At 36.8% G+C, this 23,983-nt stretch overlaps 1 protein-coding gene across 7 annotated transcripts in view; it reads left to right on the top strand.

Moving 5' to 3' along the window:
* Nucleotides 1–1,002: 1,002 nt before the first annotated feature.
* Nucleotides 1,003–23,983, top strand: part of RALYL (RALY RNA binding protein like) — a 374,914-nt gene continuing 351,933 nt past the window's right edge. The window contains exons 1-2 of one of the 7 annotated variants that reach the window (XM_068185855.1): nucleotides 1,021–1,236; nucleotides 2,164–2,250. The gene's annotated coding sequence lies outside the window, so the exon portion shown is untranslated. Of the gene's footprint in view, nucleotides 1,237–2,163; nucleotides 2,251–23,983 lie in introns of all 7 variants that reach the window. The other 6 variants (XM_068185890.1, XM_068185868.1, XM_068185909.1 and 3 more) reach the window with 6 other exon arrangements.

Here is a 23,983-nt window from a genome sequence, read left to right as displayed (position 1 = left end):
GAACCAGCGGTGACTGGTCCCCTCCGAAAACACTTAATTCCCACCTCGGCCAGTAACTTTGTGATGGGAAGCATCAGCCCTGCCGCTGGAAGGACAGGAGGAGGAGGGATAAGCCGTGCAGCTGGGCAGAGGCCCGGAAACAGAAGCAGTAATGGATGGGACCTGTGGTACCTGTCCTCCCCCCCGCTGCACATGTGAACCGCTCTCCGGAGGAAGCCGGAGCAGCGCTGCTCAGACATGACTGGGCGCAAAGTGACTGCAACCGCGGCGCTCGGCAGGAAGACACCCCGAGCTGTGCACATACCGGAGCAGGAGTGGCACAGGGGAACCCCCCCGCCCCCCACGCTGCACCGGCAGCAGCGGTGCCCTGGAACCGGCGTGACAACAGGGGATGCCCCTGCCTGCCTTGTCTGCCTGCCGGGATACTCCGCGCACCCACGCTGAGCCGAAGCTGCGGGAAGGGCACCCCCGCACACACGGAGGAATCATCCCGTGCAGACGGCGAGCCGGGCGGCGGGCTACCCCTGCCGTGCGCGCACACGCGCTACCCCCGTGAGCAGTCCCCCATCCCCCGCCGGATCGGCGGGAGAGGTAAACCGGGGGCACACGCCTGGAACCCGGTGCTGCACCGGGGCCGCCGCCGGAGGCACCTCACCCCTCACCCGGGCAAACCCCGGCGCTCCGCTCCGCCCGCCGCCGGCCCCATTCCCGGGGGCGAGCGGCACTGCAGCGGCGGTGCCGGCGGCGCCGCGGCCGGAGGGCAACAGGCGGGCGGGCGGTGTCAGGCGACAACTTCGCGCAGCGCCGGCGAGCAAGTTGCGCTGCCGCGCAGGACGCGCCCGCCTCCGCACCCCGCCCGCGCGGCCGGCTGCGTGCCCGCGCTCGGCGGCAGTGAGTGAGCGGAGCGGAGCGGAGCGGAGCGTGTCTGAGCGCGGGGGCGAGCGGCACCTGCCGAGGGCAGCGGCGCCGCGGTGCGGAGCGCAGCGCTGGGAGGCGGCGAAGCCGGGCGGCTGCGGCGGGCGCGGAGCGGAGCGGGCTGGGCTCGGGCTGGGTCCGCGCCCGGCGCCGCCGCTGCGCCCTCCCGGCTGCGAGTCCGCCCGGCTCCGGATCACGTGGCGGTTGCCGGAGGCAGAGACTAGAGAGGAGAGAAAAAAAAAGCGCCTCATTCCTTCTTCCACCGCCATACTGTATTTTATAGTAACTCTCATTTTTATTCCTCCCTTTTACTCCCGCTCGGTGAGTACCTTTCTGCTGACATTCTTGTCCTCCTTTTTTGTCCTGTTTTTTTTTCTTCCTTTTGGTTTTTTTTTGTTTTCTTTTTTTTCTTCTTTTTTTTTCTTCCTCTTTGATTATTGTTTAAATGGATTTGATCTTTTGCTGATGACAAGTTTTTTTCCTAGCATGCGATGGTTACTAAACTGTGAGCAAAAGGTGCTGCTGGGGCCGGGAGTCACTGGGAATGAAAAATGATAATATTAATAACACCAGTCCAGCAACAACTGATATACATTTAGTAGCTATATATCTATATATGCAACTGGTTTTGTTGTGGCACGGAAAAGCGATGTGAAATATGATGCTTATTTTTTAAAGATAAGAGAAAAGGCGTGTTTCTAACTCTTTTTGCAGAGGATTTTTTTCTGGTGTTGTTTTATTTTTATTTTTGGGTGTTTTTTTAAGGGCTTTTTTTCTTTTTTTTCCTTAAAGAGATGGGAATTGCAAATGCATTTTACAGCAGTGTTTACACAGAGTTTGTAATCTTGCAATTCTGGTGGAAGCCACACAGCAAGATGTTAATTGTATTGTTTTTGTTACTGTTTCTTTTTCTTTTTCTTTTTTTTTTTTTTTTTTTTTTTTTTTTAACAGTGCAACCAGCAGGGTTTTTTGGTTTTCCTCTTCTTCAGTTTTTGATGCCTGTTTATAATGTGAAACTTTTCTTGCAGCATGTTGCAGTCATCATTTTTAAATACTTTTTTTTCCTCCCTAAAGATAACAAAGCAAAACAGAAAGCTAAAGAGGTGATCCTTACTTTTGCATATTTTGCACCTTCACTTTTTATTCTTTTGCCAGCAGTGTTTTATTATGGTTATTGTTATCATGATGATGATGATGATGATAGATATATACATATATACAAATAAATACATTTTCAAATGATGGCAGTGGAAGGTTTTCCTGGAGAATGAAGTGCGGTTTGGTTTCCTTGTCAACGGAAGATGAAGTGAACAACTGAACATCTCCCCAGTGCAGGTACTTCATCTCCTTGTAGGCGTTTCCACACTGTGTAAATTTCATTGTGAGATTTTTTTTTTTTTTTAAGAAATCTCCTTTCACCCCTTTCTAAACGTGTCTGTGCAATACACATGAGGACTGGACTAAATATCTCTGCCTTGTGATTGCTTGGATGTGTGCAAAATGTTGCACTAATTGAGCCTAGGTCAGTTAAAGCTGAAGAGAGGTGTTTTATGTGCTGTGCTGTATAGAGGGGAAGGCAGCTGGGGGAAAAAAAAATTCAGACACCTCTCCTCTCCTCGTTGCATTTTAAAAAAACCTAAATAAACAAAACAGTCAAAAGTAAAGCCCAAACTGAAACTGGATGGAACCTTGAGATCCTCATTACAGTACAGATGCTCACAGGACTTCAGACAAAAACAATAGCTCTGGCCATGTATTGTGGTGACTCGTGTGTTTTTGTATCTGTTTAAATTTATCCATTGGAAAATAGCTGTGAAACAGCAAAGGAGGTTCCCTTGGAGAGCTGGCTTGCTGCCACACGAGGCATATTTTGTAGCCCTAAGGGCAGAAAACCCTTATATCCAACTTCTGCTTCTCATATTAAAAAGGCGTAAACAAGGCAGCAGGTTGCCTCTTATGACTCTAATTCATTGGGATGGAGATTAATCAGAAGCTGATATTTGCTTGAAGGTGTTTCGTTTTTGTTTGATGATTAGTAGTACCACTGGCTGACAGGGAATGGGAAATTGTTACTTTCCGTGATGGTTACTGAGAGTTCAGGATTGGAGGAGAAACTGTTACTTTTCACTGAGAGCACTTAAATGCTTAACAGAGGCTGCCCCTGATGTACAGACAGGATATTGGTGCTGTAAAACACAATTTGGAAAGATTTTTCCAGATGACAGGGTGGGTTGTTTTGGGGTTTGTTTATTTATTTATTTATTTATTTACCTCTAGAGAGAAATATGGTGTGATATTATGCTAAAGTTCAAGTGCTGAATGTTCTGTGCTGTTCTCTGTTGTTTACTTTATTATGATGGGATTGCTTACTGTATTTTTTACAAAGAACATTTAAGGACCTATAACTGACTATAAAGATACGTAGTGTATTCAGATGTGGAAACTTAAGTAAGTTACAGGGGATATATTTCTTTTATCACTGTCATGTAAGCAAATATAATTCAGAGAATTACAAATGCATTTGGAAATTTAAGGCTTCTTGTGCTTATGTTTAAATTCTTGCAATGTAACAGCTTCCTTTAAAGTAGAAAGTGTAAGAAGTGTTTATATCATGCAATTAGTAATGTTGAAAAATAAATAAATTCGTTTTTCTTTGTAGAAACATAACTATGATGTATTTGCACTGGCTTTTTCCAGTTTTACTGTAATAAAAATATTTTGCACATATTTATGCATGAATTCTGCTTTAACATGGTAAATACTTTTGGCAGCATAACAGGGTCAAGAATTCATGTGTCTAAAAACCAGCTGAGATATTTCCATGATAGATTATGATGACTTTTCTAAAATACTTACTATCTGTTGGGTCATTATGCCACATTTTAAGAAGACTCAGCCTGCTTACTTTTTCATGATTTAATTTAAAAGCAAGGCATTAAAAACAAGAGAGACTGAAACTTTATTCTCCACCTCTCTATTTATTTCCATCCCTCCTTATATTTAAACGAAGTGTTTTCTTTAAATTAGGTGCAACACCCAGTAAGCAAAATATTTTGATACTGCTAAAACACTGAAATAAAGTAACTAGGCTAGCAGTTTCCAGAATGATCCTTTTGTCCTATCTTTTAATACTGCAGGTGTGTTGTGTGAGTAATTTTTTACAGATAGTTGCTGAGTGAAGAGCTAATCCTGCTCACCTAGTCTTATCTCAAAGTCTGAGAAAGTGCATTCCTAAAACTTTCTATTTAGTGCCAGATTTCATCGACAAAGCACTTGTTGTCTGAGTAGTATGGTAATTAATATACATGCATTTCATTTGCAGTATTCTGAGGTTGTAGGAGTTCATATATATCAAACAGCCTTGGGACCTTAAAATAGGAATAAAGGAGCCAATTTTGAAAGAGAATCCTTCTACCTCTATGCAGTATGTGGGCAGAGTTGGATGTGGGTTGGTGGAATTTGTTTCGGCTTGGTGTTTCTCTAGTTGTGCCATGACTAATGTTTTAGAAAGCCATAGTTAGTGTCAAAGACAATTGTCCTTTTGTGCTTTTGAGATGAATAAAAATTTTGCCTACAAATTGCAGCTTTGTTTCTACAAGTGATGATATCATTATATTCCTTATATAGTATGGGATATAGTCATACTGCCCTAGCTCCTGAAAGTAATGGGTGTCTAGACTGAAATGACATCTTCTATTTTTCTTTACATCTGTTTTGGAATTCAGGACAGTATAGGGATTTAAGATACCTTTATAAAGGGTTGTAAACTGAAATTTTTGGAAAGCAATTTTTCTTTTCTTCTTCCATAACTAACTATTATTATCAGTGTTTGCTTGCAAATGAAAAAGAACAGGTGAACAGAAATGAAAAACTGTATAGCGTTGTGTGCTGACTCATGAATATGTGGTTTTAGCTGCTGTAGTGGCCTGAACTGGTAAAAGAAGACTATCTTCTTACATTTTTCAACTTGGGAGATAGAACTAGAGTGGCCAGTGGAGTCATGAAGTCTGATTGCTGTGATACTAGGCTGATCTTATTTTGTTCAGATTCAAAAAACTCTGGTTTAAATTTACCTGGGGTATCACTTTCACTGCACCTCTTGAAGGAGGGGCAGAGCCTAACTTTTCATGCTTTTAGGAACTGAATTTCTGTCCTAAATTTATTTTCAGACAGGTTATTCTCCTTTTTTTTTTTTTTTGTGCCATTGCTGACCTTAAACAGTAAGGCTCCTTCTCCATGTCTTTGCTCTTCAGAGTATAGTATATTTTTAGAAAGCAATAGCAGCTCCTTTTCCCTCATGATTTCTGGGCTTAACTGGAAGAGGTTCCCAAAAGTGTGGCTGGTGCTGGGAGGGGATGTTGAGACTGGCTCTGCCCAAAGTCGTGCTGCAGCAGAAACAGGGAAGCTGCATTTGAATCCTCTTTTGCCTACACTGGTCTGTTCTGTTTTCAGCTGAAACGGGGTTTGTGCCATGTGGACTTTCCTTCACTCTGCCTAGCCAGCCTGCATTTCTTTGATTGTAGTGCAACAGGAAAGATTCCTTGGAAATTTCTTCTGCAACACTCTGGTTTTTAAACTCTCAAGAGTTTTCTACATATTGTCTTAGTATTTTGTATTCATATCGGAGAAGGGAATGTAAACAGGTTTGAGGCAATGCTGTATCAAAATCTTTTATCAGGAATAAATGTGAAAGTTGACTACAGTGTTCTTTAAAATTTTTACCTTATTAGAGTCTTTGCAGGTTGCTTATATCTTAGCTCTCTAGTCTTCTAAAGCATTATTCTATGGTAGTTTGTTTCTCTTTTATAGTGTAATTTTTCCTATTTTCTTCCTTCCCTGCATTTTGGCTTTTAAAAGATAAAAAGATAAAAAAGCTTAATAGTGTTTAAATGGTGGGATTACAAACACTGATAGGTATGCCCTCAGATGAACGTTTTAACTTCTCTTGGTCTTAGAGGACGTGGTATGCTGTCAAATTCTGAAGCCAAATCCTGTATGTTTTAAGTACTTGCAGAATATCTTAACAGAAGGCTAAAGCTGAGTATTTCCTAATGAAAAATTATGTAATCTGTGACACTGTCTACATAGCTATACTGTGGGTAACTCCCTTAAACTCAGATCCAGACTGACAGAAGAAAAGAAAATGCTGCTTGTAAGTGGTATAAGGATTAAAATGCAACATTTTGGCCTGTGTGAAGGTACCAATCTTATTTTATTGATCTTTAAACAATTACAGGAAGATTATTGTTTTGCACATACCCACATTAGGATAAATTATACCTTTTTCCCCCTGTTTTTTTTCCTATTTCAAAATGACTCTCTAATCTCTATAATGCACTTAATCTTTCAAAAGCATTTATACTGCGACTTTGGGAGTATTTTCTGAGAAATTTTATTTTTGCACAATGAAGTGTGATTTTTCATCTCAAAGAATCATCTGCCAACAATTTAAAAAAATAATCAAGTAGACCTTCAAATTACTAAGTTAATTTCAGGTTGCTTAGTGTGAATAAAATAACATGTTTTTATCACTGTTGTATTCTGGAATAAAAATATAGATATGTAGATGAATAGAGAGGATCACATAGAGAGAGAGAGTTTTATAAAGGTGTTCTAATGTGATAGAGAATTAACAAAAATCTTACACTGATTATCCTTCAGGGCTTAACCAATACTTTTGTTTAATAGCTAAGAGTTTAACTTCCTTGGTTTTGGATTTATAAAGACATATGTTATCTGCTGCCTCTTGACAAAAGCTAAGAGTTAATAAGTTGCCTCTCTGGTACATCACTGTGTGTCTCCTGACTCCTTACATCCTGGCTGGCCTTCCAGGGTGTTGGGGCTCAACCATTATGCAGTTGCATTTCTGTTTCAGGAGCAGGATTTTTTTTTTTTTTTTGTTTATCTGTTTTGGGTTTTTTTTTTTTTCTCTGATGCAGTTATGATAGTAAGCAGAATACTTTCTGCTTGACTTGACTGGCAGAGGTTTGAAGAAGCAGAGGTGGATTTCTTATGACTGATGACCAACAGTGGGTATAAATATGGTGGAATATCAATGACACTCCCCAGACTTTTTATTTTTTCTTTGCACACTCACAAGTCTTCTAAAATACCCAAAGGTCTGATTAAACTTGGTTTACACCAGTGGTCCCTCCCAGGTAGCCTTCTCCTGATGCCAGTGATTATTACCTCTACTGATGTGCAGTCTCTGAGCAACCAAGTCAAGGTGGAGCTCTAGAAATGGCTCACGCTTTCTATAGTTAATTTTATGGTCCTCTGAGAACAGCTTGTAGTCCTTTGGACAGGCAGTAGCTTATAAAAGGCAGTACAGGCCATTATTATTATTATTTGAAGAACAAGAGACCATAAAGAACACAATGATAACTCTTGGGCCTTGGTGATTATTGAATAACCTGGTGAAAATCAGGTCCCTCTCTTCCTACTGTGCCCCATACTACCAGCCTTTTTTCAGCCTGTTCAGTCACATTGGTTGCCTTCTTCAAGGTCCTCTCTTCAGTCAGTCGTGTGCTTTGTGGTGTTCAGAGTCAACAAAAAGGGATATCTAGCACAAATCAAGTATTAATGAGATTTTTAATCTGACTGAAATGAGGCTAAATTTGTTCTGTAGGAAAACATCACATCAGTACAGTTCATTCAGGAAAAAGGTGTCTCTTTCTGCTCAGACTTTTGCGTAGAAGGTGAACAGGACCTATCGTCAAAGAGATATGACACATCTTGTTAAATCAGGGTAACTTTACAATTTGTAGGAGGCACTGCACATGTATACCTTGCATTCAGTATTTTTAGATTGACTGAAGAATTGGAGTTTCTGTGTCAAAGAATTATATTTGCATGGTGTTGACAATGCTACTTTTCCTTTCTGTTTTGTCTTATAATGGAGTGCAAAAGCACTAAAATGTTTACGCTATCCATGTTCTTTTTTAGAACAATACAAATTAAAGTAACGAAGATACCCTTGTGAATTTTTGCACACCAGGCCTGCACTCTAGGCTTACTGCATGCTAACAACTCTTTTTGTGGGCACAGGGAGTTACAGTAATAACTCACTGACTTTTACAATGAAACACTGTGCTGTTATTAAGTGCAGTAACATGCTTCTGAACTTCATCTGTAATGCAAGTTACTGTTTATAAAACAAAATTCATTCTATCTAGTTACAATATTTTATCAAATGATCCTTCACACAATAAATATTAGAATAGAAGTAATATAAGATTTAAAAATGTGCTGTGCAAACTGTCATGCACTGTCTATGAAACAGGCCCCTGAAGGTATAATTAAAACAAAACTTCCTCTTTGGGTACCTTTAAAACGGATTAATGCTACTCTTTTCTAAGTAGAACACACACACACACACACATACACACACACACACACACTACCATTTCTCATCTTGTATTTGCCACTGATTTCATAGGATAAAACCCAGCACTTGAGGTCTTGCACAGTAGGTCAGTTTTCTAATGTGCTCTTTACTACATAAATTCACATCCACTTTGTTTTCTTTTTCCCAAACTGAAAAAGAAGCATGCAATTAAGTTTCACTCCTGCCTATACAACTGCCAGTTAAATGGAGTTCTTTAAATGATACAGTTACAAGATTGGCTCTTGAGAGGTTACCATCTTCTACTTGGGCATTTGTAAGTTGTAGACAATTAATGTACGTTATGAATAATGAAAAGAGAAACTGCATTTATGCCACTTTTGCTTTACAGGAGTAGTTTATCAGGACATTGATGCTATTTTTATTGTTTATTATTTTATGAGAAAAGCATGCTGGATTGCCATTTTTCAGCATGTGCCCTGTTCCAGTAGGTGCTGTAGAAATAGAAAGGTGCAGAATTAAGCCCTGGTGCTCTTAAAATCAGTGAAACGTATGCTGATCAAAATTTCATATCAAACCATTTTTCCTGTGGATTTTTGATGAAGTGGTTCACACAAAAGGCTCTATTCATCTCACTTAACCTTGCTGTTTAAAAAATAGGTTTTTAGAACTAAGCTAGTCATCATTTTAGCCATCTAAAAGTTAGTCATTGAAGTCTAACACAGTAGCTCAAGGCTTTGTAGTCAACGGAGATAAATATTCTCTTCCTGCAGAGAATTACAGATTACATCCCAACAGAGGCATCTATGGACAGCTGAGATGAACAACCTTCCTAAAACATCTCTCTCTTTGAGCTGATGAGAGAGAACCAAGATGGCCCATTTAAAACAGATTCCTAACTTTTTGATGGATGAAGTTAAAGGAGACGAATCACATGGGCCCCAGTCCTTCACTTCTTCAAATCCTAATTTTGCAATGAAATTTTTGGTTAAAAGTTTTTTTTTGGGCTCTAGAATCTTCATGGCATTAAAGTTTTTATTTGAATTTATTTTCAACTTCTCCAGAAATTCTTTTCACAGGCATACAAATTTGTTTCTAAATACTTTTAATCAATTCCAGGCTATGACAAAATTCCTAGGGATGTCTGATGGAACCAAGATTTCACATCTTTTCCACACCACTTCACCCAGTTTTCTGTCTTTTTATAATGTGATCCAACAACAATTGATCCTTCAATGGGTTCTCCTCACAGAGTCTTCTTCTAAAACTCAGGGACTTAAGCTGTTGGGTACAATCATGGACCTCATTTGAAAACCTTTAAAAATTTTTGAAACAGAACAATTATGTGGGTGGCAATGGAATCAGCTAATTGTACTGTATATATGAATCATTGCAAGATATATTTAAAATATAAATAGTACATCAACAGCCGAAGATCTGAATTATATGTCTCTGAAGATGTCTCTGAAGTTGGATCTCAAAACTATAAAAGTCTTTTTTAGGTTGTGAGCTGAGGTCATCCAGGCAATGTAGGGGAAATATTTTGCTACTGATAGCATCCTGCTGGTAGCTTCATGTACATGCTTGTTTTTAAATACTCCAGTAAAACCTGTACTTTTGAATATCAGATAGATTTTAGTTTTCCCTGTCTCAGGTAATTTTTTAAGGAAGACTGGAATTTTATAAGACTGTTAATGTCTGTAAAATCAGCTCTTCTATGCAGTTTACTTCAGTGCCTTGCTTCAGATCTGTCCCAAGTCGTTGTGTGTAGCAGGATGCCAAGCAACGGCCGATTTGTGACACTACACAATATGTTGTGATATCAATATCTTTTCCACAAATTGTGAATTCAGCTACTTCATTCAATATATGTTTGGGCTTTCTGTAAGATTTTCTACAGGTACTGAAATATATGAAAGTAGTGTACGTTTCCACCATGGATTTTGTCGTCTTCTTGGCCTGGCACTAGCTGGGTGCTTGTGCAGACACCATTAAACTGCTCACACAGGCCATGTTTTTCACTGACAGCATACTATGAAACCAAACTAAAGCTGAATCCAAATTAGAAATGAACCATTTGGTATTATAGGAGTAAGCACAAAACTCAGTGTAGTGAGAGTTAATTGCCCAAATACCACAGTATTACTACCATGATAAAGTAAGCTGCAGCTGTAAGCTCTAACAGCTATAATATAATGGTTTGCACAGACTCAGAAATCTTACGGACTTGTCAGAATTGAGAAGGGAAATTAAAAAGTTGGAGTTCTCAGCACTTTGAAATAACTGCTTCAAATAAGCGCAGTAATATTCTCTGGAGACTATAAACTTTTACTTGCAGCTACCATGTCATGTTACACACTTCACCACCTCTTGGTCTTTGTTCTTCACATTCTATTTATATTTCAAACCTAGGTTTATGTACTGTCCCTCAAAAATGCATTGTCTGAGCAGTGTTCACATAAAACAGATTTACAGATTTACAAGGCTAAAACTCTTTGCTGACTTCATGAAGTTTTCGCCTCTTTTCCTGCTTTCATTTATGCACCATAACATTTCCTTTTTCACTCTTGCCTCTCTGCTCTGAGTTAGGAGCACAGTGTTGTCACAGGAATATAAAGGTCTCATGACCATAGATTGTCAGAACACAGATAGGCCCAATTGAATTTCTCAGTGAGAGTAGGGCATACTAGCCAAACACAAATTCAGTGTCTCTGGTCTCTCTCTGCCCACTGCTCTGGGTGAGTAGGTAGTCAAGGCACACTGACTAAGGATCACACACTTAGAGACAGGCTTGTGAAAGGCAAGATTACAAGAAAAATAATTGCAGTTCAGTTTAAGGAAATTATTTCAGGGATGCCACATTTATTTATTTTTAATTTGTTGTACCAGTTGATGTCATATATAGTATGACATTTCACCTCAGAAATTTAAAAATTGGTTCAGAAATTCATGATACTTGGTCACAAATATTAATGAATGTTGTAAATACTCATCATAATCAGAATAGGACTGGCTACTTTACATTCTCAGATGTTTTAAGATCAAAGTCGACCCAGCTATAGAGACCTGTGTTACACTGATCTGCATTGACAGAGGAAAGCACATTTTCAAATGTTGGGTGTGCTCATTTGAATTTCTTGATCTTTTTCATCTTTTATTTGTAATTTGTTTTTTAATTTCAGACTTCTTGGACCTTTCACCTGACATCAACACAGGTCAGTAGGATGAATATAAAGGAAGCAATAGGCGAGGGATGGAAGAGGGGAGAGGAATAGAAAGAGAAGAAGGGGCAGAAATAAAAATGGATAAAAAATTCCCAGTGATTCATTGGCTCCAGACAATGGGGATGTTTCCAATCCCCAGTCTTCCTTACCTTCCCCTGTAGCTCAGGCTTCTCTCCCCGTCTGCTTTAGCTTTCAGCACCACTACAGCTATTTCACAAATGTCTTTTTTTTTTTTTTTTACTTAAAGAATGAAACCACAACAATTAAAGCGTTGCAAACAAGAAAATATACTCCTCTTCTCACAAAATATAACATGCCACAATTCATGTAAGTGGTTCCTGAAGTAGGATTATTTTCCTCCTAGTAGTCTTACATCTTTTACTGTGAAAGAATGAAATAGTTTAATAGTTCAGGAGCAAGACAAAGCTTAGATTTTTTGTTGCTTTTATACCCAGCTTGAACCCTTTAAATCAGTTTGCACATGACTCCGTGTTTCAATTTTATTCATCTGGATGCAAAACCAGACTTGCTATTGGTCTTTATTTACTTCTTTTTTACCTGCCCTTCCTTTAAAGCTTTACTTCCAGGGGTCCTTCTTACTCCTTATCCTCTTAGAGAGAGTATAAATTAAAAAATATTCCTATTCTTTAATTTAGTTTGAATTTTGAAGTGTATTATTCAGCTTTGTAGTTCAAATACTCTTATCAGAGTAAAGAATGCTATCAGATATTTTCCTGTGCAGTGTGACTGTCAGAAAAGATGCAGGGACCCCATGACTCAGTGCTGATCTGGCTCTTGGCTTGGTCCCAGTGCTGTGTCTTTCTTCCTAGCTGGAATGTAGACCACTGTGAAGGTGTAGGACTAAAAGGACACTTTGGCTAAGCCTCTTTTCAGTCCTTACAGGTACTTGCTTCCTCTCAGCTGTTCCCACCAGGAATCTCTTACATCTCACAAGGTGGCTTTGGGAGCGTTAATAGAAAGGGTGTGTTCAGTAACTGGTCTTCCTAAGAAAGTATTTCCTAAATCTAGAGCTTAAATTGGTCCAGTGGCTCCCCTATACCAATCTTTCTGATACAAAAAAGGCAAAGGTTAGCTACTGAGTCAATGCAAAACAAGACCCAGTTGTAAATTTGAAGACTTTAAATATAAATTACTAAGAATTCCCAAGTCCTTTTTAGATACTATAATCAAATAAAGAAATTGAGTGGAAAAAGGTGTTAGATTTCAAAATCTTCTAGATGGAGTAGTATTTATTACAGATGCTGGTGGAACAGGTTCAGAGCAGAACAATCAGGTCCAAAAGGCTGAAATAAATTTTATATCCTAAAAAGACATTTAGAAAAAAATCTAAATAATATAGGTCAAATGCAAACATGCTATTTAGTACATGAATAAATAACAATGACATAAACCTGCAAGAAAAGAATTGCTTGTTTCAGGGATTTTATGTTTAAGCATATGTTAAATTTTATTAACATTTAGGAGAACTTGATTTTAAATTTTCTTAAAAGATGCACTACAAATTGATGCAACTGACTATTGCCTCATTACTTGACAGGAAACATTAAATTTTGTTGCTATTGATGTCTGCCTGATGTATTGTTTTTATGTGTTTAGAATTTGATTATTTGTGCTCAATTTACGTCAGTCACATGTTTGAATAGCAAATTTCTCATGTCAATGGGGTACTCAGAGCCTCTGAACTTGGTATTTCTGGTCTCTGGGTAGTCTCTATGAAAAGTGGGAGCCCTTTGGAACAACTTGGTGAGATAACCAGATCCCCCAGAGAACTGTACTGAGAGCTGTGACTGTCCCACAGGATAAAGAGGCACTCCATGCACCGCGACGGGCAGAAACCACGTCCATCTCCCTAGAACCAGGGATCTACTTTCAACACTTTTGTTTCCTGGGATTTTTTAAAGTGGAAGAGTTCGTAGAAGACTTTCTTGGGCCTTCAGAAAGCTACAGTGTGAGGTGCAGCTTATTTGTTTAAAGGCAGGTAGCACTGGTATGAGCAATCTGCATACCTCTTGGAGCTCTAGGCCATGTTTTTCTGCCTTAAGTGTTATTTAAGGTCAGTTAAGGGAAGCCTACCTTAACTTTAGGTAACTTCACTAATAGTACAAGAGAAGTTATGCAATTTGGAACTTGTCCTTGACTGCTGTTGAAATATGATGCAATGTATCCCATGCTTCAGAATTTAGAGTTATTTGCAAAAGAGAGAACCCTGACTTTCTTACTCATTTGAGTAGATATTCTGAAAACATTGGTGCTGGTGAGCTCAGTAAGAATGCCCACACAAGCAAGAAGAAGTAGCTGCGCAAACAGATCTGAAGCAAATGTTTTGCAAAACACAGGTGAACTGATGATGTCTTTCTCACAGACTCAAATCTTTTGCCTATTCTCAGTCCTACCATTATATCATCTCTGCCACAAATATTAGATATTTTAACTTTGTAGTTTACTTTGCAACACTTATCTTCTTCAGTGTGCAGCAAAATAATTTCATATTGCAATTACCATTTCACTTCAAAAGGTAACTGTTGTATAATCCATAATCATCAATTTCTTTTATGACCAGCTCTTTACTATTATGTTTTACAGCCTTTCAGTGCATCAGTAAAGTATCTTTATAGAAGTACAGTAATAGAGTTGGGACCTTTGGTTCTAGGAATTTCCTAATGAAAATTTCAAAAGACTTGATCCTTTCCTGAAAGGGTAATGCTACTTACATATTTTATAAACTGTCTCTTTCAAAGTAAATACTTTGTGACCTCTGGAAAGTGATAATAATGTATTTATTGATATTGGTTGCTTCATATAACATGTATGTTTTGAAATAAATTGCTTTATTCTCCTGACATTAGACTTCACCACTGAAATACAAAGAAAGATTTCTGAATTATGATACTTGCCTCTCAACTGCTGCTTACACAGAGCAACAAGCAGTTCTGTCAACTTTTGGAAACTCAGGAAATAGTGAAAATCTTGAAAGCCAAGAGAATTTGGCCATCTATAGTAAATACAGAGTTAAAGGCTCGAGTTCAGCACTTTTGTGAAAGTTTTATTGTGTGTGGAATGTAGATTATTGTACATGATGGCTTAGACAGTCATCTATGCATCTACAGTAATGAGTGCATATGTTGGCAATCTCTGCTTGGCCTGGAAAAGATAATTGCGGTAAAAACAAGGCTGAATGAAGGTTCGCATCATCATCAAGAAGATATTTCACATACAAAAGTTACTCTAAGTAAATATACTAAGGACAAGGCATACCAGGTACTCTTTGAACATATAATGAGTAGCTTTCTATGTGTGACTTGTAGCAGCTTAGACAAGCTGGGAGTCAGGTATTGCTGTCACTGGCATTTGAGCAACACTTTGAATATTAGTCCACTTGGGTTGTGACATGAAAGAGTTTTTTATCTGAGGACGTAATTTCTTAAAGATGAGATATTGTGCACAATATTTTCTCACAAAAGTATCTTTCCTTTTTTCCAGTGTGTTTTGAGTAGTACAGCACATGCCATGATATGTAGAAGGTGCTCCTGTGTAGCTATATGCATGGATACTCCTGGTCTTTCAGTTAAGTCTATGACAACTTTGTTATTGAATTCCTTGGAAGCACGATCAGTCTTCTGTTTTCAATGCAGTAGGGATACAGCAGGATTTGTTTCTTAAATGTGGAACAGGGTATTAGTGCAATAGAGTAGACACTCTGGTACCTGTTGAATCAGGGGGCTTGATGACACTAGAAAAATTTGATTTAATATAAAAAGTTCAATACTGTTTTTCCTATGAACTTAGTTGATATATAGTTTCTCTGGTACACTAAAATTGAAAAAATTTTAAATTGAAACATTAAAATAGTACATTTTAGTGTACCATTTAGTCTGGTACACTAAAATTGAAAATTGTTTCTGCTGGTAGTAAAGAATAAGAAAAAGTTATTTTCAGAAGAAGCTAGTTGGTATTAGAATACATAGAATACTAGAATAATAATGCAATAATAAATTAGACTGAAATGTTTGTAGTTAATTTTATAGTTTATTAATATTAATAAGTTGATGTAGGAATTGATGCCTTGTGCAATTAAGACAGATATCAGGACGGATCACATTGTCATACCAATCTATTAATGATAATATCAACTAACAGCAACTTTATATTCTGTAGAAAAACAAAACCTTAATATATACTGTAGAAAATATGCTTAAAGCAGGAACACATTTTTTATAATGAAAACAAAAAATTGCAGTATACTTGCAAAAAGGTGAAGTAGGAATACATTATTAGATCAATATTGCAGCTCATATAAAATTCCTGAAATAATTTCAAATGATAGGAGCTTATAAGTTCCTAAATTCTGGCATTTCCTAACTTTGCATTCCTTGACTTTGCCAGCTTCCTTATCTTTTTCCAATGTAGTGTTTTTTGAATGTGTATGTGTACAGTCTATATTTATTCTATTGAGGGAAATTACATGTCTAGACAAATATATATGAAGTTTCATTATGAAATATGCAATAATGATAGCATAAAAATATAACTATTTTTGAAAATTGCTTTTGGAGAATTGCCTTGTAACTTCTTATTGAAGCTATAAATTTGAACCATATTTTCTATTTTAACCAAATATGAGGAAGTATCAGAATAAGATTTTAATTAGAAGCATGCTTTAATGAACAAAACACACCACTCAAGTTTGGTCGTATCTGTATCCCAGCAGAAGCTCTGGAAAGAAGTCCTCTGGTTTTTGTGACATTCAGCTTCCCATATATGTTCACATATTTCATTTAGAACAGTAACGTTACTATAAGCACTAGTTATATTAGGTAAATTTCATCCAAGATTTTTAAGACCTTACAAATGCTTACCATTTAAGTAATGATAGGAAAGGAAAACTTTATTGATTTGTGTAGCCAAAGTGCAGAGGACTCCAGCAATGGAAGTGAGATTAACATCTTATTAAAACCATAGAGGATGAGCTTCAACCTCAAATCCACATGATTTATATGTAGAATTCAACCCACTATTAGTGTTCAAGATTCTGCACTAGAGTATGTATTCATTAATAACAATTAATTTTTTCAAAACAATACACACAATGTAAATATTTAAATTCTTTTCAATGTGAAATCATCTAAAGTATTTACATGCATTACGCCATGAACTTATTCAGTCAGATCCTAGCACCAGCCATATATTGAAAATATAATCAGTGAAAAGATCCTTATGCTTTTTAAAATATTCTTTCTATTAACATTTTTTGTCTCAGTCTCATAATATGGTATATAAAACTTCCTGAGGTATGATATCATTGTTCTTGATCTATACTTGAGGTATCATATAATTGTTCTTGTATTATTTTGAATCTTCTTCAACACCTTTTAACAAATCTCAACCTAAAAAGAAGGAGAAAATGAAAAAAATAGGCCCTTTATTAACAGAATAATCAGAGCATGTTTCAGAGCAGGTGGAGTAGAAAGAGACATCAAAGACAAGTTAACTAACAGTGAACTTATCATGGTGAAGTCTTTAGGAAACTCCATTTTGTAGGCAAAAATTTAAAAAGACCTGCAGCTAATTTTGATTTTTAAATTAGCTGAGTTTCATGGAGGTCGTTACGTTCCAAGAGTTAAAGAGGATCTATGAGAAGCTGCTGAAGTAATTCCTTCATATACTACATTTTTTAATATATATTTATATATGAAATCCTGTGTATTACATGGCATCATCTTTTATTATATATGGTGTCAGATAAGATACAAATTTCTGCTTAAGACAGATAAAGTTTTGTTGTTTTTTTTCTAACAAATCCCACATATTAGACTACAATTGAATCATTAAAAATGAAAGTAGTTGTTTCACAAGCCAGACTAAAAAAAAAAAAATTCTTTCAGTGAAAACAATGTTAGTTGACATAAATTAATGGAAAAATATTGCTTGAGCTAGTGTGGCTTAAGTACATAGTTTCATTTGCATATTTAGTCTCAACCTACCAGATACAAATCTTGCAAGGTCTGTGGTGTAGTAGGGGGTGATATGGCTTTTGGCTTTGGTTAAGATCCTCCTTGGTTGTGCAGGTAAGGACCTGTTGACCTCCAAAATACACATATTTTCAAGGTCTGTAAGTTTATACTTAATTGATCACACAATTAAATGACTTAAGTAAATTAAGGCAGATCCTACAATGTACTTGTTTGTCTCAGAATAATAGATATTTTGGGGACTTGAAATTACTGTGGAGTTGAAATGCAAGTGTTTCATCCTGGTGAAAAATACCCTTCTTAATTTATTCTGCAGTATTATATTGAAAAATGCTACAGTACCAGATAAGATAAAGATTAATATCTTGAAAATCAGATTTCTGTAGTCAGATTCCCAACCAATTACTAAAGTCAAACAATGAGCTAGTAATGTTTTGAGAGTCTCAGTTCAACTGGCTGCTATAGAAGGATATCTACAATTGCCATTTTTGGCATCCATAATTATATGAGAAGTGTAGCCAAAATGTTATCATGTTTAGGGGGTGCAGTTAAGAAAACCAACTTATTGCAACATAAATTAAGGCAAAATTCTCTAAATTTCTTTTCAATAAACACTTAGAGGTATCTTTCCATCATCTAATTTTTTTATTAATTTACCCACTTGTGCTTTGCCAAATCCCAGCACAAGGCATTGTCCCCATTTTACTATTAAAACTGCTTATAAATTAGAGTATTATGGATTGGGGTGTTATTGTGCATCTAGTGTGATAAAAAGGGTCATAATCCAAACCAGCAATTAAAAAAAAAATACAAAAAATTAATTTGTATATTTGGGGATTAATTGGTTCTGTTTTATTTTAGATAATAATCTTAATTGAATTAAAAAAATATTTTGTTATTTATTAAGAAAAATTAATGATGAGAAGTATTCTTGTACACAACAGAAGGCATGAAATGGGAGAGAACTTTTTCATTCAGTTTCTAGCCTCCATTCAGGCAACATTTTTCCCCAAAGTCTTTATCTCAGCCCCTTTTTTTTTTTTTTTTTTGGTGGGGGGAACACATCAACACTGTTGACATATGCAATCCCTCTGCCTCCTCCAGCTTCAATATCTCTAGTATCTTTTAGAGTTTATATGACTTTCAGAAGTCTCTGGGTATGTTTAATTACATCAAACTCGGTGCTGGGCTAGTGTGGTCTCAAAGACCTGAAACTTCTCTTCTTTGTGCAGTCTTCTGTAAAACCTTCTGTTTAAACAAGTGCTCCCTTTTCAGATGATCAGCCTTTTGGGCTGTGGGCATAATTTCTTCAGTGAGAAGTTACAGCATAAAGAAAGAATATCCTATTGCATTGAACTGGAACAAAGGACGTTTGTTAGAAAAGAGGAGACTGACAACACCTGTATCTCTTATTAAACCTATATTAATTAATTCATCTGGTGGGGCCTTTTCTATCATTATCTTTCCCACAATCATTAGAGATGAATGTGATACTGATTGCACTTTGGAAATAAGCACCAGCATTACTTACTTTCATGCTTGTTTTAAAGCGCAAAATTAAAAAAAAAAACACCCCAAACATTGAAGTGCGGATAAGGCTTATCATATTTTCTTCAGAGAAAGCTGATAATATGGAAGTAATTTTCCTGTTGATGTAAATTGCCCATTTATTATGACTTATTTCTTCTACATATGTTCAATACATTTAACCTTCTTTGAGTTAAATTAAATAATCTAGTCAATTTTACTCATGGACTTCAACCTTTGACTGCTGATGAGAGTATAGTCACATCTTATGGAACACATTCAGGAGTCTTGCCTCCAGAAAATATGTAGAAGAATGGTGTGAGACAGAAAAAAACCCTTGTAGAAACTGCAAAGGTAATGGGCAGTGAAAGCAACATAGTATCTAGTGGCAGGATATATATTCCCAACAGAAACATTTGATGCCTAGACCTTCACTAAAATTCCCTTCTACTCTCCTTTTTTTCTCTCTTTAAGATTTCAGTTTCACATGCAAACCCCCTTCTGTCCCTCTACATAGCTACTAACATATCTGAAAATTTTTCACTGACCTTTTATAATTATATAATTGTTCAGGTTGGAAAAGATCTTTAAGATTTTCAAGTCTAGCTGTTAACCCAACACTACTGTGTTCACTATTAAACCATATCACCAAGTACCTCATCCACATGTTTTTTGAACACCTAAATAAAATACAAATAATTCCATAAGCAAAAAATAAAAGGCAAGGAGTCTACCAAAGTCTAATGGTTATTTGAAGGTGAGATAAAATTTTAGAAAAACCTGTGACCTGAACATTTCTGGGCATGATAACCAATATTTGCAGCTGATATAAGCTGGTAGGATGTCTCCACTAAATCAGTGGAGAATTATTTACCTGGTTGTACCCTCATAACTTTTTCACAGCAAATGCGATAGGATTTACTCCCTTTCAGTGGTAAATTCTGCAAAACAGGATGATTAGTTCTATACTCGGAAGGTCATTTCAGTCTTATTTCAGAATAACTAATGGAGCTTTGAAAACGTTAAAGTAATGCATGTGTGTGGCATATGCAGATGGTAGGAGAAAATGCTATGCACATGAAACCCAAGCACAGAAATTATGAACTGGAAACTATCTTTTCAGTGAAATCTATTTAGCTCTAGAGCCTCTCCTTTGCATTTTGAGAGGATTTATAAGAATGCATTATTCATAGTGACACAACAGTTAGAAAGTCAGTTGTTTCTGATGGAAGGTGGTGGACACAAGCTTGCATATTTTTTAGCCTTTCATGTTACTACTGCAGAAAAATCTGTCTTGTGCCTTGAATACTGTATTGATTATAGTCAAGCAGACATTTTAAATAGACTAAGGTATTCCCTACTTAGCAAAAACTGCATTGACAAAGAGAGTTTATTAATGAATCCTAGAAATTTTGGCATTAATTAGCCCTGCTGAGGTCTTAAATGTAAAGGATAAATGTGGTATCATTCAATAACCCAATTTTTAGACTGATTATTAAAGATAAAATAGAGCATGTTATTAAGTCTTGAGAAGGGTTAAATAACAGAAGGGTTTAAGTAATACAGTCATCAGATGTTCAGCTGTCAAAACACAATTTTTCTGACTTGCTTTGGATCAAGAATTGTGATTTGTTCTGGGAAGTATGCTTTGGAGACCTCATGTCTGAGAGGGGTTAAAGGATCATGCCATATGAGACACAATTTTAACTCTAGGATCAGATCTTTTGAGAAAAAAATATGGGCTCTTTCTTTGTTGATAAAGAGAAAAATATCCATAGGTTAAAAAATCATTATTGTAACATTTCTTTTTCAATTTTGTGTTTTAGAACCAATATTTTTTTTCATTGGTATGTATAATGAGCTATAGCTAGTATATGGTACTGAAGTAAATATCTCTGAAAGTCAGCTTTTCAGTATGAAAGAAAGGGGGCAGGTGGATAATTAACATATATTTCCAGATTTTACCCCTTGTATATGTATGTTTAAGTACCTGAGCCTCAGCTATCACCTCATGGATGGAGTATAAGATGATAAAGTAGGAAGATCTTGTTTGCTTTTGACCTTTTGGTGTGGGTATTATACCCCAGAGTGTTTCTGCCTCTTTGTTCTAGTTATTCTATTTGTTTGGCTAGTTGGAAGTACAGACACTCTTATTGATGTAAGGTATCATAATGAAACTGCAATTATAAAAGAGGACCTGTGCAGCAGGAAATGGGAATGAGACAGCTTCCTTATACTTTATTAGGGAGTGCCTACACTGCTGGCAGCTCATTCAAGACTGATAAATATGGATCTTTGAGATGATACTGTAATATCTCTGAAAACAGTAATACAAAGGAAAAAATTTGAATTTGAATAACTACAGCGCAGAAGCTTTGTGAACGTGAATAGGAAAACATAATGGATTAATATTTTCACACCAGGTTTTATTCAGCTTCATTTGAATGCATTTCTAAGGCCTGAGGAAGCTGCCCTTAGTGAAGGACCCAAGACCTTGGAGAACTGAATCAGAGGGATCTGTCAACTTTCTTCTCACTCTTGTGATTCCGCAGATTAGCAGCTGTTTTGATTTGTGCTAATGGCTGCTAAAAAGAATTTTTAGCCAGGAATTCTAAAGTACAGGACATTCTGGTAGTAATTTTTCAGGGTCCTGGCAAGTACCATTAGGTAGAGGATTAAGATAGCTGCTGGTAGGTACTGCTAATACTCTCATATTGGCAGGATCCTTAAATGTCTTAAAAGACAGCTTATCCTGAACTCTCTTCAATGCTAGAAAAAGGCATATTTGTTGCCAGAATGTGGCTTTTAGTCAGTCTTTGAAAATCTTTGAGCTTTTAATATCAAAATGTTGCACTGAAAAGATCTGCCTCTGTGTGATGATTCAAAAATAAATGGTGTACAGTCAGGCTACAGAATAATAATGTTAGTAGGGGTTTAATAAAACTTATGGGTGACAGTAGAGTGGTATAAACATTCCCTGTTGTTCTTTTAAATGTTTATGAAAAGATGCACAAGAGGTCCTTGTCATGTGCTTCCAGTGACTACTCCTTAGTTGCCTCACCAATGACGAGACACCTAGCAGAGGATCCAAGATTTGGATTCACTGATTTTATCATGAGAGTTTCTGTAAACAGTGCCTTTAAAGATGGTTTGCTAGAGTTTTCTGTCAATCTAAACCTTGAATACAAACCCCATTCTGTGTTTACTAAATACTCTTAGTTTTCACTGGGGACATAGCTGGATTTGCAACTTAGTCTGCATCTATTGACCCTCCAGGTTGTTCTAATGCTTTTGAACTGTGCCTTTCTTTGCCATGGTGTTTTTTTTTTTTTTTTTTTTTTTTTTTTTTATTTTTTATTTCCTTTTTTGCCCATGCCTGAAATGGGAATAAACCTCCAGTAAAACCCTCCATCATCAAAATTTCTTGCTTGTGATTCATAGGTTGTTAACCATCATTCTAAGATTTAAAAGCAAATATTTTAATATCTGTGCTTTCAACCACTGCCACAAGGTTGTCTACAGATATGTTGAAAAGGTAACCTCCAATATTAGTAAACCTGTTAAATCTATTCTGGATGTTTTGCTCAGCCAAAGGTCACTCAAACTGGTAGGAAGAGAAAATAAAGGGGTGGAACATGTGGAATAACTGATTTCTCCACTCTGTGTTTCATTTTTGGCAAAGCACTTGCAGTTAGCAATATTGCCTACTTTTACATTGGTGAACATGTGTTCTGAAAGAGAGGGAAAAGAAGCTTTTTCTTCTGGAATAACCCATTAACTGGTTGAGACTTGGGGGAGCTGAGTGGTTTAAATAAATAGGTAGTGGTCTCTGTAAGGATGATATTCTCTTATGTACAGCTAAGAGCTTTTTGTTGGTAGAATGTGACAAAAGAGAGGCTTGGAAATGAATCAAAGGTAGGTTCTGCTCATGCTGGGCCTGTGTCTGAAGTTGCCTCAGATCAGCCAAAAGGGAGACTGCTCTCCCTTGTAAGGGTGGTTGGATTGGTCTAATTAGGAAAAAACACAATGACAAGCAACCAAAATTTTCCTATATCCATATTTAACCAAAAATACTAAACCACAGGCTTCTTTTTGTCACTGGAAATATTTTGTTATGAGATGATGGTTCATCATTGATATTCACTTTCTGCTGATGGAACAGCTCTCTTGGGAGGCAAATATAATCAATATCTATCTTATCTGTTTGACAAGACAGAAAAAAAATCAAGAAACAGACTTCAGCTTTTGTTTCAATGATTTAAAGCACATTTTCTAACTTTTTATTTGAAAAATCTGTTTGTAAATCTAGTCTAGAAAAATGCTGTTTTTATAGGCTTCAGGAGCATGTTTCATTTGGAATGAATGAATTATTCCTTGCTGCAGACAGCTGTAAATACATAAAATGTTCAAGCTTTTTGAGGCTTGGCTCAAATGCCAGCACAAAATCAATGACAAAAATCAATGTCTTATATGTGCAATACTTTACTTAATCATTTAAAAAAATTATTTCAAGAGCCAGACCCAGAGCAAATTTTTAGAAATAGCTTAGCTCCTATGGAGTTCTATTGATTTACTCCCATGCTAGATCTGGCCCACTGTGGAAACTAAATTTAATATAACTGTGTCTTTTAATGTATTTATTTAATAGTGCTGAACATCACTGGATTTTACACCAACACAAAAGTGGATTATGTTTGTGGCAAATTCTTTACATGCACAGAATCTGTAGTTGTGTCTGACATGGAACAAAATTGCACTTGACATTTATAAGCTCAGGATTGAGTTTTCCATTTCATTTTGTGTCATTTATACAAGAAGTTCATTGCTTAAATTGCACTGATGATTATAACTAGTAATTTGCATGAATGATTAGGATATCCGTTGTGAATTAGGGATTCTCAATGAAATTTAGAGCAAGTAAGAAATTTTCAGAAATTTTCTTTCTACGTTGATTTGATATAGATTTTTTAGATTTATCAAAG

The sequence above is a fragment of the Anomalospiza imberbis genome, chromosome 1 (assembly GCF_031753505.1).
Source record: "Anomalospiza imberbis isolate Cuckoo-Finch-1a 21T00152 chromosome 1, ASM3175350v1, whole genome shotgun sequence".
Taxonomy (NCBI): Eukaryota; Metazoa; Chordata; class Aves; order Passeriformes; family Viduidae; genus Anomalospiza; species Anomalospiza imberbis.
This window is presented reverse-complemented; position numbering and strand designations above follow the sequence as displayed.